The following is a 17,385-nucleotide window of genomic DNA, read 5'->3' as shown; positions in this document are numbered from 1 at the left end:
CTTAACGTACAAACAAATAAAAAACCAACTACAAACCGCAACTATAGGCAAAAAGTAATGCGTTTTTTGTTCTGACAAAAAAAAGCAGTTCGGTGTCATAAAGCAATGCAGTTTCGGCATGCACACACGTGCAGCACTTTGCTTGAATGCCAAAAAAATGCAGTTCTCTTATATTGGACAAAGAAGTTCGGCATCAAATGCGATGCAGTTCATCAAACACATATCATACATATAAGCGTGACAAAATGCCAGTTCGCATAGACCGTGGTAGTCAACAAAAAATAGAAGTATACACTTATATATATTGTATCAGTTATTGATATAAAAATACACATACATATACAAATTCATCCACATGCACTGCCGCATAAACGAACAAGAAGAAAACACAACGACAAAAAAGTCTTTTTCATACATAGTCAGCACACACAAACACAACATCAAAACCTAGCTATTGTCCACGCATAGCCTTTTGCATCCAGTAGAAAAACAGTGCCCCAAATGACTGTTACTGCGTCTGCAACTGCGTCCGCGATTGCGACAGGGAAGTGAGCCCGAGGTCCGCAATCAGTTTACGTAACTCAAGAGGCACGTCTTCATAACACAACATGTTCAAAGGATTGAACAGCAGCTGGAACATGTACTCCGCCTTCCAATCTTCAGCAGCAGGCTGAAAAAAAGAAAACAAATGCAAACAAGTGATTAAAAAAAAGGTTGTCATAAAGAACAAAAAAGTAAAAAGAAAACAGAGAAGATGTTACGTCGGATTTCAAAATTTTCTCAACTAGACGTTGGCCGTCATACAACTGCGCCATCCTTAGAACATAGATCCCACACTCATTTGCTCCCTGCGCTGGCACGACCGGGTAAGATGGCTTCTCTGCCAATTTAACCCAGTCAGGAAGGTTCTTCGATTTATACATTTTTTCACCATAAATCACCTTCAGCAGCTGAGTCATCCTCCTCATCTGGCAAAAAAAAGAAGCACAAGGTAAGAATAACACACATCATGGATCAAAAAGTTGATATTCAAACGAACCCCCAAAAAAAGTTGCGCTCAAACATCTAAACAATCCCTCTTTTAAGTGCACGTGAGAAAAATGCAGTTCTGTCACGCATATGTTGAAGTTCACTACATAAACAATTGCAGTTTATACAAAAATACAGTGGGAGAAACACAAAGAAAGCTTTACGGTTGGCAAAGAAAAAATAACATACCACTTCAGTGCAATCTGCGTGGTAGTCAGTCCTGCGCCACCTTGTTGTGACATCAGGATGGCCAGTGTACTTCCTACTGTCATGGATATCAAGGGTCTGGCGATGCTGGTTCATCATGTATAAGGAATAATGACCATCCTTGAATCGCGCCATCATAATCTGTTCGCATAAAAAAATGAAATCAAAAGTTCTTTCAACACGTACCACCAGGACCACTGTTCCAAAAATAACTATAAAAAGAAATGCAACAAACCAGGAGGAATAAATGACAAAAAACAATGAATTTACCAGGTTTGCACCGTCGTTCACAAAAAATTTGAACTGATTAACTGCATCTTCTAAAACAAACGAGCTATGCACAACTGGCAACACAGGATTTCCGTCATTATCTCTCGCCACAGAGGTTTCCATTTGAAGAACGTACTGTACACAAAAAAGAACAAAAAAAGGACATGAAAAAAAGAATAAACAATGCAAGCAGGCATGGACATGAAAAAGCCAGTGCAGTAGGAAAGAATGACAGCAAACTTTTACCGTGATAAATAAAGGTGAAAGTAGCAAACGTTCACCGGATTGATAAGCTAAACCCAATTCAGGGTCTTGCTTCCAGTACTTGATAACAAAATCCATGATATACGAATCCATTAAAGCTCCTTTGCCAAATGTATCATAGATATAGTCGAAATTGTAAGTATCGACATCATCACCAAAAGGACCATGCACCATAAAGAACGCGTTCCTGCAGTAAACATACACAGATGGGATCAATAAAATTAGAACAAAAATCAAAACACACAAAAAGCATGAAAGGGCACACACATCACATAAAAAACTTACTCGCGGTGTTTGGTTACAAAATCTTTGCTGAGAACAAGATCCTTTATTTTAATCGCCTCATCCATATATCTGAACCTCGAAGGCTTCAATTTCTCTATAGAGCATCTCAACTTAAAAGCCCTCTCACCTGCCCTCTTGTTCGAAAATACTTCAACCTCATCCAAATGAGGACGATTAATTGCTGCACTCCTAGTCCTAGTTACACGTGCACACGGTGTAACAAAATCATCATCATCAACATCATATAAATCATGTGGAGAGCTAGGTCAAGAGACACTTCCACCATCAGGTCCAGACGCCACATTTGTGTTCAAACCAGAATTATCTGGAGAGATTTCAATGACACAATCCTCCATAACCACATCAGAACCCTGGGACTCAAACAATGACGTACAACCTTCATGAAGCCCCCAATCAAAACCTAAAAACGTGCAAAAAAACATGGAAGCACTCAGTACAAAACACAAGAACCTAAAAACATGTATAGAGAAATAAATAGAATGCAACCCACTGTTGTATACATCAATGCAGCCCACATATCTACAGTAATGCAGCCCGCATATAAATAACAATGCAGCCCACTTATCTACATCAATGCAGCACACACTTGTATAAAAGCAATGCAGCCCACATATAAAATAACAATGCAGCCCACTTATCTACATCAATGCAGCTCACACTTGTATAAAAGCAATGCAACCCATATATAAAATAACAATGCAGCCCACTTCTCTACAGCAATGCAGCCCGCACTTGTATACAACAATGCAGCCCACATATAAAAATAACAATGCAGCCCACTTGCCCATAAAGAAGCGGAACCAAGCAGTAGTCAAAAATAAAATAAAGCGAGGATGAAGAAGTTCAATAAAACAACCTTTATCTGCAAAAATTAGAAGTGATGTTAAATCAAGGCAACACTTCCTCGATGTTAGCCAGCTATAGAGCATGGCCTTTCTGATGTAGCCAATGTGCTCCACCCCAAACTTAGCAACTCGAACACCATCCCATGTCTGCAAGAATTGAAACATATAGAATCCACAATCATGCCTGCAATAAAAAGAATAAAAAACATCAGTTTCACAAAAATTAAGTGAAAAAAAAACTTGAACGGTATGACACAGAAGGGATGTAAAGAACGCACCCATTTGGCTGCATTGGGACAATGACATGTTTCAACACAAATCCATCAAGTGTGGGAGGATTTAGCGGCTCATCAGAACTCAAGCTACCTTCTTTCCATGCACGCTTGATATTTTTAACCATCCTCCTAAAAACCCTGACCGCATCAGGGCTGCCAGGTTTGTTGAGCGAGTCATGAAATTCAAACCGCCTTTCTTTCACGTTTAACGCAACTACACAATAATGAACAACACCATCCCTCGTATCTGGCGGATCAAAAGTTGCAAAAAGGACCTGTTGGAAACATGAAAAAATAAATAAAATTATTATAACAAGAAAAAACAGAACGATATAAAAACAAAACAGGCAAAATACACATAAAAAAGTCTCTCACCATATCCTTTTTATCAACACGCTCCTCGGCTTTTGAAGAAAACATCAATTTAACACTCCTGCCTACAGTACCACCATTCCAAATATTTGTCTGCCAAATCAAAACCAAAAATCAAATAAGCAAAACAAGTCGTCGCACAAAATCAGAAAAGAAAATGAAAAAAATAAATAAATAATCTGTATTCTTACACAAATATGGTACGGGACAACCATTGTCCGAGATCTCTTAAACTTATCTACCAGCAAAGAAACCCCAAGATCTACAAGCCTTGTAGTGAGCATCCCTTTATCCCAAAAGGATTAACCAACTTCGCCAATGCTAATATCACCCATCTCAGTTTTAAAAGCAATCATGTCCCTGAATTTTTCATGAAAAACTCAAACATAAGATACTATAAAAAATAACAACAAATAAAAATGGGTAAATACAAAAATTAGATAATACATATGAACAAAACAATTTCTAAAAAACCATACTTCTTCTTCTTGTCCTTCCGAGCCCTTGTAACAGCAGCGTATAACTCATTGTATCTTTTCAGAAGAGCTGGATCAATGCTCGATGGTGTCGCAACAGGGCGTTCATCATCTGCAATAAAAAAAATGAAGTTCACTTTTTATCCAAACAATGAAGTTTAAATATTAAGATAAGGGAATTCTGCTAGCTATTTTGAAAATCATAGACAAAAGATCAAAGTTTCACTTATCACTTAACATCTAATACAGATACCATAGTAATTAAACAACATGAATGAGAAAAACATCAAACTGCACCGTTTAAAAAAAACTCTTGCCTTCAGTGTCAGAGTCTTCAGGCTGGTGTTCTTGAGAACTGAGCAAAATATTTTCTTGCATAGGTTGCGACGAATCCACCACAACCTCACTGGACTTTCCTTCTGCAGCAACATCAGCATTCTCTTGATTTACAATAGTCTGGTCAACAGCAGCTTCCTTAGATACTTCAACTACATGAGGCTCCACTATCAATACTTCCAGAACATCATTGGACACCAGAGACACAGGGGAAGAAACAACACTAGCAGCAGGGGCAACATTCTCCAGTGGCTTTTCAATACCAACATCAGAATCTTCATGCCGACTGGTGGGAACAGCATCACAGGATCCTTGAGCTACAGAAGGATCTGCACACTCAACGGCAACTGATACAGAAGCATCAACACTGGCACAGCCATCAACAGCACAACTGCCCTGATTCAGATCAACATGGACTTCCACGTTTGGTTCTCCAACCTGTGGAAAGTTTAAAAAACACCCAGTAACACAAAAATAAGCATGGGGATAACTAACACAACAACACACAGCACACTTATGTCAAAAGACTACTGGCAACATACACATAACAACTACAGTCCACATATACAAAACAACACCAACACACGTGTGTCATACACAACTACAACTGCAACCCACGTATACATAAAAAAAGAAATGCAGTTCCATTTGACAAACACTGCACTTCAGTTATGTTAATTACTGAAGGTCACTTATGTAAATAAGTATGGATCACGCATGCCAAAAAGAACTGCAGTTCACTTATGTCAAACAGTGAAGAGCATACATGTAAAACTATTGCAGCTAACATACGCAAATGAAAATGCATATGGATGAACATAACAGCGTACATCAAGTTTGTAACAGACAATAAAAAATTAGATTATAACCCACTAACAGAACAAGTAATACAATTATACCTTATCAGCTACAACATCAAGAGGGGACGCTGCATCACCCAAGACCTCATCCTTCCCAGAGCCATCGTAAGTCTCTTTGTGCACATCACGAGCAGCGACACCAGTCTACGGGCATAGAACAAACCAAAAAAGAGAAATAAGATGGTACCAACCAATAAAGAAAAAACTCCAACCATGCACAAGCAGTACACACTTCACAACAGAGAAGTACACAAGAAAAATATGGGAACCAAACAAATGTAACTTCAAAGAAAAATGGAAGCATGGCAGAACAGATATGGCAGGAGTATTTATACCTGACCAACCCCATCATCTCTAGTTCCATCGACACCAGAAGATTCCACTCCAGCCTATAACAAAAAAATGAGGAGCAGTCAACATAATACACAAAAAGAGGTCCAAAGCCACAAAAAACATAGAACATACATTATCAGGACCAACGCCAGCGTCTTGACGGATCATTTCATCCACAATATGCCCAACATCCTTCTTATACCGACCGCATTTTTCTTCTTGTGAATGTCTCAATTGAGCATACGAAGAACGAACATTTGTCACTGCAATCTTCAGGCTTTTGATCACACCACAATCAAAATTGTGAGCAGCAACAATATCTTCATCTCGTGGGCCATGGCCAACAGGGAAAAAACCAGCAACTGTCCTCAACCTGTCACCAGAGGTTGGCAAATCTTCAGTCAGCTTCAAAACCTTCAGAAGAAGCTCATCAATCTCCTCATGCTTTTTGCCGCCAACAAATGTCTGTTTATAAGAGCTTGTTTTATCAAACATCTGTCGAGGCATGAAACCACGAGTATGCGGCACCTCATCATCACAGCCAGGAAGCTGACTACAGATAGGCTCAAAAAACCTATCATGAGTGCTAGGCCCCGCATTAGAGCTGCCGTGTACAACTGCAACAGGACGGTTGTACACAATATCACCTGACGCCTTCCACTGCAAAAAAAGAGAACACACAAAGAGAAGTACACATGTGAGTACTAGAATAGTTCACATTTATAATGACTGCACAATTTTTTTTTTAAAAATCTGATATTAAAAAATCAGGTGCACTAACCGGCAGCTTCCCAAATTTGTAACTTTCCAAGTAAATCTTTCCCTTCACAAGCACATCCTCATTGTACAACTTCATCAGGTCCTTGGTCATCAGGTATGATGCACGTGGCGTCAACATGTGCATGACTGAAAATTTGCGAAGCTTCAAGCAGTCAAGATACATAATCAGGGGGACAATGGCACAACCCTCTGCACAATTCTGCTTGCTGCCTTCTGATTGCCACCTAACAACAGCTGCCTGCAACTCATCAACAACAAGCTGACAAAAGTCCATCTGAGCCATAGCCGCATAATCCATGTTCTCTACCATCGCAGCAACTCTACCCAAACGAACTGCAGGCCCCGGGCACAACAAATTCTGGTAAAGTATAAGGAAGAACACCTTCACAGCAAGGTCAACACTCACATAATCATCTTCCTCCACCAACACCTTCAACTTCTCAAGCAAGTCCTTGACACCTATACTTTTTGAACGGTCAAAGCCAAGCTCATCCTTGAGGGCAGTCAACAATTCATCATGACCGCTGGAAGCAGGCATGGGTGCAGTGTGACTTCCCATAGGTAAATCAAAAATGTGATGAAGTGCATCATGATTGATTTGAAGAACCCTGCCATTCCCAAAGTCCATTAACATAGTGGCAGGGTCAATCACTCCCATCAAATAGCACATAAGAATGCGCGACAAATTTTTCTTTACTGTCAGATCAAAGACAACACCAAATCCAGCATCCCTAACACGGCTGCAATGCGCCTCTTTCAACAAAGAAGCAGCCTTGCAAACAGTGGGAAGTGACAAACGCACGGTCTTGTTAAATCGAGAATCATCTCCCTCACCATCATCTTTAGTTGCATTGCTCTTACTAGACTTCTTCCTCTGTGTAAAGGGAAATGCAGTCCACATTAGAAGATTAGGCATAAAAAAAAGAAAATACAGAAAGAATAACAAAATGAAGGAAACAAATGCAGTGCACTTCAACAAACCTTTAGAGCAGCATCCACCTCCTCGCCAGAATCACCACCAACATCTTCATCGACATCATCATGGGCACGCTTGGGTACAGTCTTAGATGAACCACAGTCTTTGCGTCTAGAAGGATGAACACCCTTCACATAATCAGCAAGCAAAAAGTTGTCGTCATCAGAATTGGGACCTTCAGTGACATGTAGTCGTTTGCGCTGAGGATCATCACTTCCGCCAGCTTCAGCGGTTCTCTTGCCAAGATTCTTCTTCATTCCAGCAACACGTGGACTCCGCCGAGGTGTACCACCTTCTTCAGCAACAGTACTAAACCTCTTCTTCATCTTGCCAAATTTACCACCATTGCCACCATCTCCAGATCTCCTCTACTTCTCCTTCTCAGCAAACTCTTTTGACTCAATTTCAAACCTCAACTTCTTCTTGCTTTGCTTCAACTCATATTGACGAACCTGTTTCGGGACCATCCAATCCTGTGTAACTTCCTCTGTACCATCAACAGACTGCGACTGTGTTTCAGACAAGACAGGACGTCTCTGATCAAAGCTCACACCAACATTACCCTCTGCAAAATAATGGTCAATCAATTGAGTAACCTCCTCAAACTCAGGCGCCCCAGCATGGAAAACAGACACTGCGTCAAAATAAAGTTTGACTATCCTCGTTAAAAATTGCACAAAAAGAACAAATGCAGTACAGTTATACATATAAATGCAGTGCTCCAACCATAAACTCAAAATAAAAAATAATGCATTGCACAAAAAACTTGAATAAAACAACAATGCAGTTCACACATACATACAGTGGAGTTCACATACAAAAATAAATGCAGTGCTGCACATGCTAAATCCACGGTTGTTCGCAACAAAAATGTCGAACTAGATAAAACAAAGCATACACAAAAATAAACAAATTAATCACATACCAGAAGGAGGGGCCACACTTATAGGAGAAGATTCAATCGGCGAATTCACTTGATGTCCTCCCTCGACACCATGATCCTTACCACCAGGACAAGGAGAGACAATTGGTGTATCATTATGAGCACTGCAATCACCTGCTGGATTCAAAAAAAAAGACAAGAAAAAAGAAATTACAAAAACATCACATGACAAAATAATGCAAACAAACGCTGACAACTAACAAAGCATAACCCAATATGCAGGATGAACTAGGAAACTAGATAAACACCAAACAAAATAAACAAAGCCTAAGGAATAAGCACTCCACATACCCTGAACTCCTTCTCCCTGCCTGCTCGGCGAAGACATAGAGTTTCTCTGCAACACAAAGGACGAAGTGACAGACATAAGCAACAAAATCGGCGAAAATCTCACGAAACCCTAGATCCGCATTGCTACAAACAACTATCGACTTCAAAACGAGATAAAATCGACTGCCTATGAAAAATTACACAAGAATAAAGAGCTACAACAACTACAAGAAGAACAAAAACAAGGTGAGGGGACAATCAACACCGAGCCAAGCGGAATGTACCGAAGAAAAGTATGCAGCGACTGCGGCGGGAAGGGGGAAGGGGGGAGGGGACGGGAAAGGGCTGCGGGAGCGCAACGGCAAGGGCTCACGGAGCGGACAGCGACGCCGAATGCAGGAATAAGGACCTCTTGAGGGCGGCGGTTCTCCGGGCGAGGCGATTGCTGCGTGCGGACGGCGGTTTTGCTCGAGGGAGAGATGCCTCGGGAGAAACTGCAAGAGAGGAGAGGGGATTGTTCTCGGTCTCTTTCTCTGACACCGGAGCGGTGGAATAGCGTGCAAACGACATGCAGGAGGCCCGCGTTTCGCAAAAAGTGTCACAAATAACGGGCCGGCCCAAAAACAGCCCGGACAAAATAAACCAGTCTACATCAAAACGCACATATTACTAAAAAACAACAAAAAAACACATGATGCAGTTCTGTGTGAAGAATCATGAAATTTCAAAACGGTAAAACAACAAATAAAATACATACAGTTCGTAAAAAAAGTTAAAATGAAAAACAAAATGCATGTTAAGAAAACACATCCAGAAAACAAGAAGTCTACCTTCAATTAAGTGCCACACAAAAAATGTCCCCCCCCCCCTCCGCTCTCCCCTTTAATCTCCCGTACAGTGAAGTAAGCACAGGCAAAAAAACAAATGCAGTACGCACTGCTGGAAAAATGCAGTGCATTTCTATACGGGATGCAGTACGCCATTATGCATTTCTTTTCGGGAATGAAAAAAAATGCAAACGCGGAATAAGTTAACGCAGTGCGGATGTACACGAACTTGCAGTACAGTATCATAAACAATGTAGTACAGTCGTATTTTGCTAACCAGTGCAGTCCCATACATTTGAAAATTACAAAAAAAGTAAAAACACGGGATCAAAAATGAGAACTGTACATGCAGTAAGGAATGAAGTTCACACCTAGTACATAACCATGATCAATGCACTACACCGATGATTTACCAAAAAGCAGTGCACTCCACGTCATAAAAAACATACAAAGAATAAAAACTGATCACCCAAATGATACCGGCACCAGGCACCCAAAAATTGACAATGTACAAGCGTCTCTGAAATACCCGAACACAGGCCCAACAAAACCAACCAAGAAAAAACAATAAGTTCGAAAAAAAAGTGGGGGGGGGGGGGCCACCCCCCATTTCCTATCCGTCCCGTGCCAGGGACTGCAATAAGTACTGGCAAAAACAAGATGCAGTACGGCTCGGTAGAAGTATGCAGTGCATTCCGGTGCGCAATGCAGACTGCCGAAGCATATAGCAAAGACACGCAAAAAACGATGAAGTACACACATGTATACAATGTTGCAGTTCTGATTTGTACGCGACGCAGTGCGTAATTGTAAGCAATGCAGTTACGTTATCACGCAGTATACATCTATAAAACATGACAAAATGCCCGTTCGAATATAAAAAGGTGATGGTTAAAAAAATGTGCTGATAAAAAAAACCCACCTTAAAAAAACCACGTTCGCATACATACACCCGATCGGAGCAGTTCCATCGCCACAAACCCACGATCACAGATGCAAAACCAACCCACGATCCGCACAACCGCATCATCAGCGCGATCGTGCAGTTCATCCGACGAGTTCATCCGACATGCAGTACGCAGTGCGTATACAATGCAGTACAGAACACTGATCAATGCAGTGCACACTCCAACATTGAAAAAAAACACACAGGGCAGAAATATAAAAAGAAAAAAAAATTGACCACCCAGGTGGAACCGGCCCCAGCCAGTCTCGTAATAGGTCTACGCCCATAGAAGGCGAGTCGTTCTGAGTCACAGTGCATGGGGCCGGTTGCACATGGGCCCACAGGTCATAGAGCATATAGCAGCGAGCGCCGTGTATAAGCGCCCAGATAAGTATATAGAGGAGTTCGACCAGTATGCCTCGCCAACGCTTATAAACAGGTCTGGCGCGCCTTCCGCGGGCGAGGTGGGACTAAACATTAGGACTCACACACAGCGAAACAGGAACCAGCCGTGTGCTCACAGGCCGACCTGGGCCCAATTGCGTCTTCACTACCAGAACACAGGGCCAACAAAAAAAAGAGAGGCCACTGATTTTTTTTAAAATGCCACATACCATACACAAACACAGGCCCAACCACGCATTCGCAGTTCGTCGTGATATGACAATGCAGTTCGCTATTCTCAAGTAAGCAGTACTGTTCCTTCTTGAATGCATTCGTGTTCACTGAATCGGACCCAATCCACCACCTAACGCTAACCACAACATTTATTACTTCCATTGCTCAATTGGTTGCATAAAAACTTATCCATTCGTGCTACAGACTAACACAACTCCTCCCCCCGTTCCTCATTTTCCTCAAAACGTAGATCTAGGGTTCATCACATCCATAGCTCTTCTCTGGAATTCCACTGAACCCGCCATGGACTGCAAGTGCGGGTGCTTGGCAAGGATGGCGCCGATAGCGGACACATGTGTCTACGCAGAAGGCCTACAGCTCACCAACACCGAGTGGTGCAGCATGCTCGGCTGCCTGATGATACCCAACAGGGGGTTTCGTGCGCCATTTCTTCATCGCCTCACAACCACATATCTACAGGAAAGTTGGGTATGTTTTCCACTCACAATTTTTGGACATAATCTAGACTGCAATACACATCTGAATATATAGTTCAATCAATTTGTTAAGTAATATCAACAAAAAATACAAAACAGAATTTGTATTGTTGTTCAGATCTGTTAGCTATTAAGACTAGATGCTTCCACCTATCTTTCTTCAGTACCACACCATGTATCGACATATGTACAAAAAAAAGGGTCAGTAGGTAAGCGTTGCAGTTATATTAACATGCTGGAGAAGTACACTGTTACTGACATTGCAGTGCACACATGTTGCAGTATAATATATATCACAGTAAAACTAGGAGTCTATTGTGTACATAAGTTTGTTCATACATTGCAACTACTTTACAAAATACAATCATATGTATGTAACTATTTAAGTAAACATAAACAAATCATACTAAGTATAAAACAAAAACATTTGCTGTTTACTTATAAATTCTTTATCCACCCATTACAATATGCAGAAACTGCCATCCGCAATAAAAATTCATGCTCCGAGTTCAGGGAAGCTTACTTTGGAGACAGAACAAAAAATGGCTATGGAGACATGGAAGCTGACTACACATCGACTCTGAAGACTGCATCAACATAACTACTGGTTGGAAAGATTTTGTCTCCCACAATGGCTTTGAGGCCGGAGAAGTGGCCATGGTCTTTTTCTACAAAGAAGAAGACTCCATCAAGTTTACAATATTTGCACTCTAGGCTGTATAATATGAAGCAACCAATATTTCTAATGCTTTGCTTATGCTGTATGCTTTTAAAATTATGTCAATCAAACAAATTGAACAATGCCTATTTAAAGTATGCAACCTCAACTACGTCATTTTATCATCCTTTTTAGAAAAAGTTGCTATTGGCAGTAATGCAGTTCTCTCGAACACATAGTGTGGTACTAATAATAATAAAAGGCAGCCCTCCGAACAGTAACAAGGAAATGCAAATGGTTGAAACTTTGCAGTTAACATATGATGCTCAAAAACAATTCTCATAGTATGCAGTTCAAAAAAATTCTTATAATAACTATTCAGTTAACACAAGCGTATCATGGACCATCCCTTCTAATAGCAGAATAGAACATTAACAACACTGCTAATGCAGTACAGAAATGCATATTATGCAGTCATCTAGAACACAGAATGTAGTAAACACAGAATGTAGTTTACGAAAAGGAGAAATCTCATAAACAACCATAACCACTGTAATAAAACTACAACGAAGTACACTACCAAAGAAAATGCAGTGCTCTACAACGTATGCCGCGACTTCAACAAATAAAATTAAAGCAGTAAAACTACAGACAATGTGATAGACTGATAGAGGTGTCAATTTCACTCGCACTTCCATAACTCGCCTAAAAATTCTACAGCCACTAAACCATCGAAAAATACACCCGCAAAAATTTACATGGAAGATATGGCAACTTGACGAACATCATCGCCTTTCATTTAAAAAACGCGATTCAAAATATGACAATTATACCCGCAATACAACAAATTCAATCCTACAGCAACAGTAATTACAATATTCAAACACGCGTGGACGGGCAAAAATCAAAAAAATCAACAAGAACAGAGGAGCGGACGAAGCTCACCCGCCCGCACAACCAACATATCAAGAATTGAAAACTAACTCCTAAAAATTAACGAATTATAGAGTGAACGGACCGATTAAAACGAACGCAATCAAAGAATTCCTACTAAATAACATCATCCGAGCACAAAAAAAATCGCATCTGACACGAACACGAACGAACAGAGAAAGCTCATCCGCCAAATCCATCGATTTGCAAGCACTCTAGTATATTTTCCTATAAATCAGAAAGAATAAAGCTAAAATGAGATGCAGACACAAACTCAATCATCCCGCGACACCCGATTCCACATAGAACTCGTGGGCGGAAAACCGGAAAATGAAGCAGTTCTCCCGTGAAGCATTGCAGTGCTCAATGTAAAGAAGATGCAGTGCACTTGCGTTCAGCGTGCAGTGCGGAAGTGGTGTGCAGAATAGTTATTATGCTAATATTAGTAGAATAGACCGTCTGTATATATATATATATATATATATATATATATATATATATATATATATATATATATATATATATATATATATATATATATATGTAATCCGAAAGTTAGCAGTCGTTGGCTTCAGCCCCCACGCATACAATGCGGGGGTGTTCGCGAAAAATATGCTTAATCACACTTGATCCAATGTCTTGGTCCATTAAGGAGGTGATCGCACGTCGAGCTAGGCAAGCGGACTATATAGATGTAACACTTTCGCTTAGCCACGGGAGTCTAACATTGGGGCTACTATGTAACCCCTGGTACCTTGGCGTGCATCCGAATACGGGCGCGTATGTACATGACCGGGAAATGGCACTTCATTAATGCGGAGGAATCCTAATGATTCCGGTGAGTCTTCGAGTGGTTGAATAGTCTCTCGCTGCATCATGACAGTCAGTTTTCGGTTTTCTCTACTGAGGTGCTCATCCGGAATAACCAGGGCACAATCGCAGTAGTTCTCCTTTGGCCACCTTAGATGATAATAACGAAACGTAAGGCGGCAAACCCAGGAGCCGGGAAAACCCAACATTTGACCAAAGACATGATTCGGAGCTGATGCATATAAGGCCAAACTTGTGACGCCGAACACTCCCGAAGGTATTCAGATTTTATAATAGATGATGGGCTCAAGAATGCCCATTCATTATAAACCCTGTGTTTCCAGGTACGCGCGTTAATCTGTCATGGAAAAATGCCAAAAACGGCGTAATCCTCTATGGGTATGGAACCCATGGGACGGTTAAACAACAAGAGGCAATAGAAAAGGTTTACACAAGGGCTTAATCTAAAAATAAACATGTTGAACGGGGCCCTGCTGCACGTCTGCGCCTTTGTCTCCGTTGTGCCGTATCCTGGAAGGGTATCGCGCGAACATTGTCTGTGGAAAAAGAAAACTCATAGGAGAGTACAACGTAAGTATGCGATGCATAGTAAAGTGTAAGATGTTGGCCTGCCAATAAGGTTGAGCCAAGTGCAGGGCTTTATTAAGTATTTATAGCCCCTGGTATCCGCTATGGGATTATATATACGGTGCCCTGGTTCGATTTGGGCTACCGGACTCGTCTAACCGTGTCTGTGGTCTTAACGACCAGTCATTTTTTATATATTGGAGGCCCCTTATAGTCCGGCCGCTAGGGTCGTCGCGTATTCCTCTGCGCGTGAAGAGCGCTCTGTTATTCCACTAATGGTGATGACGTCACGTGGACTAGGCATCTTGTGTGTAAGGTAGCCATAGTGCGGCAATGCGTTGAAGCGGGAAAAGGCCGTTCTTCCAAGCAATGTGTGATAGTTGCTTTGGAAGGGTACGATGATGAAGAGTAGTTCTTCGCTTCTGGAGTTGCTTGGAGAGCCGAGTGCTACCTCCAGTATGATGGAGCCCCTGCTGTAGGCTTCAACGCCTGGTATCACCCCTTCAACGGTGGTGTTGCTTTTGACTAATTCTTGATGGGTCTATCCCCATCTTGCGGACAGTGTCCTCATATATTAGATTGAGACTGCTGCCGCCGTCCATGAGGACGTGCGTGAGATGGTATCCGTCGATTATTGGGTCGAGCACCAAGGCCTCTGATCCTTCACGCCGAATACTAGTTTGGCCGTCCGAGCGGTCGAAGGTGATCGGATAAGACATCCAGTAGTTAAGTGTAGGTGCGATGGGCTCTATATCACGCGTCTCTATGCGCGTGTTCATGCCTTCTCATGGATGTACAAGTCGCGTGGATCATCTTCACTGTTTTAACCTCTGGCGGGAATTTTTTCTGTCCCCCAGTGTTTGGCTGGCAAGGTTCATCCTCATCTTCACTTGGTGTTTCCCTTCCCTTGTGTTTGGCATTTAATTTGCTAGCCTGTTTGAAGACCCAACACTCTCTATGCGTGTGGTTCGCAGGCTTGTCAGGGGTGCCATGAATTTGGCACAGTCTGTCCAGGACTCTGTTCAAACCGGACGGTCCCTCTTTGCTTCCTTTAGATGGCTTCTTTTGCTGATCAGGTCGAGAGCCCCTGAATCCGGCATTAACCATTGTGTTGTCCGGGCTTTCTTCCTTGTTTTGGCGTTTATTTTTATTGCACCGTGGCTTGCCGTTGCCATCCCTTATTTCAGATGTGCTGGGGTCGCTGGTGCCTTTACGGGCTAGCCAGCTATCTTCACCCGTGCAAAAGCGGGTCATAAGGCTTGTTAGGGCTGCCATTGTCCTTGGCTTTTCTTGGCCGAGGTGTCTAGCATGCCACTCGTCACGGATGCTGTGTTTGAATGCCGCTAAGGCTTCGGCATCCGGACAATCGACAATTTGATTCTTCTTAGTGAGAAATCTGTTCCAAAGCTTGCGGGCGGACTCTCCGGGTTGTTGGATTATGTGACTTAAATCGTCAACATCAGGAGGCCGGACATAAGTCCCTTGAAAATTGGCCCTGAAAGCATCCTCGAGTTCCTCCCAACTCCCAATTGAATTTACGGGGAGGATTTTCAACCAGTGTCGAGCTAGTCCCTTCAGTTTGAGGGGAAGGTATTTGATGGCGTGGAGGTCATCCCCACGAGCCATGTGTATATGCAGGATAAAGTCCTCGATCCAGACCCCTGGGTCTGTCATTCCGTCGTATGCCTCTATGTTCACAGGTTTAAAGCCCTGTGGAAATTCATGGTCCAGTACCTCTTCGGTAAAGCACAGGGGGTGAGCAGCCCCTCTTTATCTGGACGTGCTGTGGCATGCCATCGGCTGTTGTTGTGTCCGGTGTTTATTTCAAACTGGTATTTCATTGGCATAATCGTTGTGATGACCATAGTCCCTCGCCGGGGTGTGTCCTTTAGACCCGTAGATGGACCTAGCTGCACCAGCTTTTTTATCCAGGTGCTCATGTAGATCGTACACGGCGTCGGTAGCCGCTTTGTTGCAGTTGTGGAGCGGTACGTTGGGCCTCCCAGTCGTATTAGTCTTTGGTGGAATGGCCTCATCATCGAATTATGGCAGTAGCTTGCGTTTTGGATAGCTCTTTGTATGGCAATCGTCACCATATCTTTCTTCAGTGTCTAACACTTTGTTCCATCTGCGGTTGAGCGTTTCTTGTGCGGCTTTGAGCCGTTGCTTCTGTTTCTTCAGACTTCTCGCTGTGGCCATAAGCTTTCTGTGGAGGTTATCTCGTTCAACACGTTCTTCCGGAATGATGAATGCATCATCGTCCGGATTGTCTTCTTGCCCTGGGCCGGTTTGATGAACTCGTCCCTCTGGATCATTGTCCTCGGGCGTCTGCTCCGAACTGTGTTCGGCTTGACCTAGTTTGTCCTGCTCCATCGCTGGTTCCATATGGTCGTTGTTGCCTTCGGGGTTGACCAGAGTATTGATCCTTCTGGCGCTCTTGCTGATATTTTTACTGTTGCTGGACTTGGAACGGTGTCTGCGTCGTCGCTTTGGCTTTTGCCCGGGGGTTTTATCTTCCGGATTGTCACCGTCGTCCTCCTTGGGCGTATCCACCATGTATATGTCATGTGACGAGGCGGAAGTCTGGTACCCCATAGATTCTGAATCTTCTCCTACATCGTCGTCCATACTGTCGATGCCTTCGGAGTCGAAGTCAAGCACGGCGGTTAAATCATCAACCGTGGATATGAAGTGGGTGGTGGGTGGGTAACAAATTTCTTCGTCGCCTGCTTCCCACTCGAGCTGGACATAGTTCGGCCCGGAATTTTCTGTCAAAGAGAGAGTTTTTAACGAATTCAGCATGTCGCCAAAGGGCGAGTGCCGGAAGATATCCGCAGCGGTGAATTCCATTACCGGAGCTGGCCCAGGCTCGGCGGGCTCGGGAGCGCGCCGACAGGAACCAACATCTGGATGCGAATCCGGGGGTCCGAAATCACAGGCCACCTCAGAGGTGAGACCCATGTTCG

The sequence above is a fragment of the Triticum dicoccoides genome, chromosome 3B (genome assembly GCF_002162155.2).
Source record: "Triticum dicoccoides isolate Atlit2015 ecotype Zavitan chromosome 3B, WEW_v2.0, whole genome shotgun sequence".
Lineage (NCBI taxonomy): Eukaryota > Viridiplantae > Streptophyta > Magnoliopsida > Poales > Poaceae > Triticum > Triticum dicoccoides.
The sequence above is the reverse complement of the archived record's forward strand: the minus strand, read 5'-3'. Positions refer to the sequence as shown.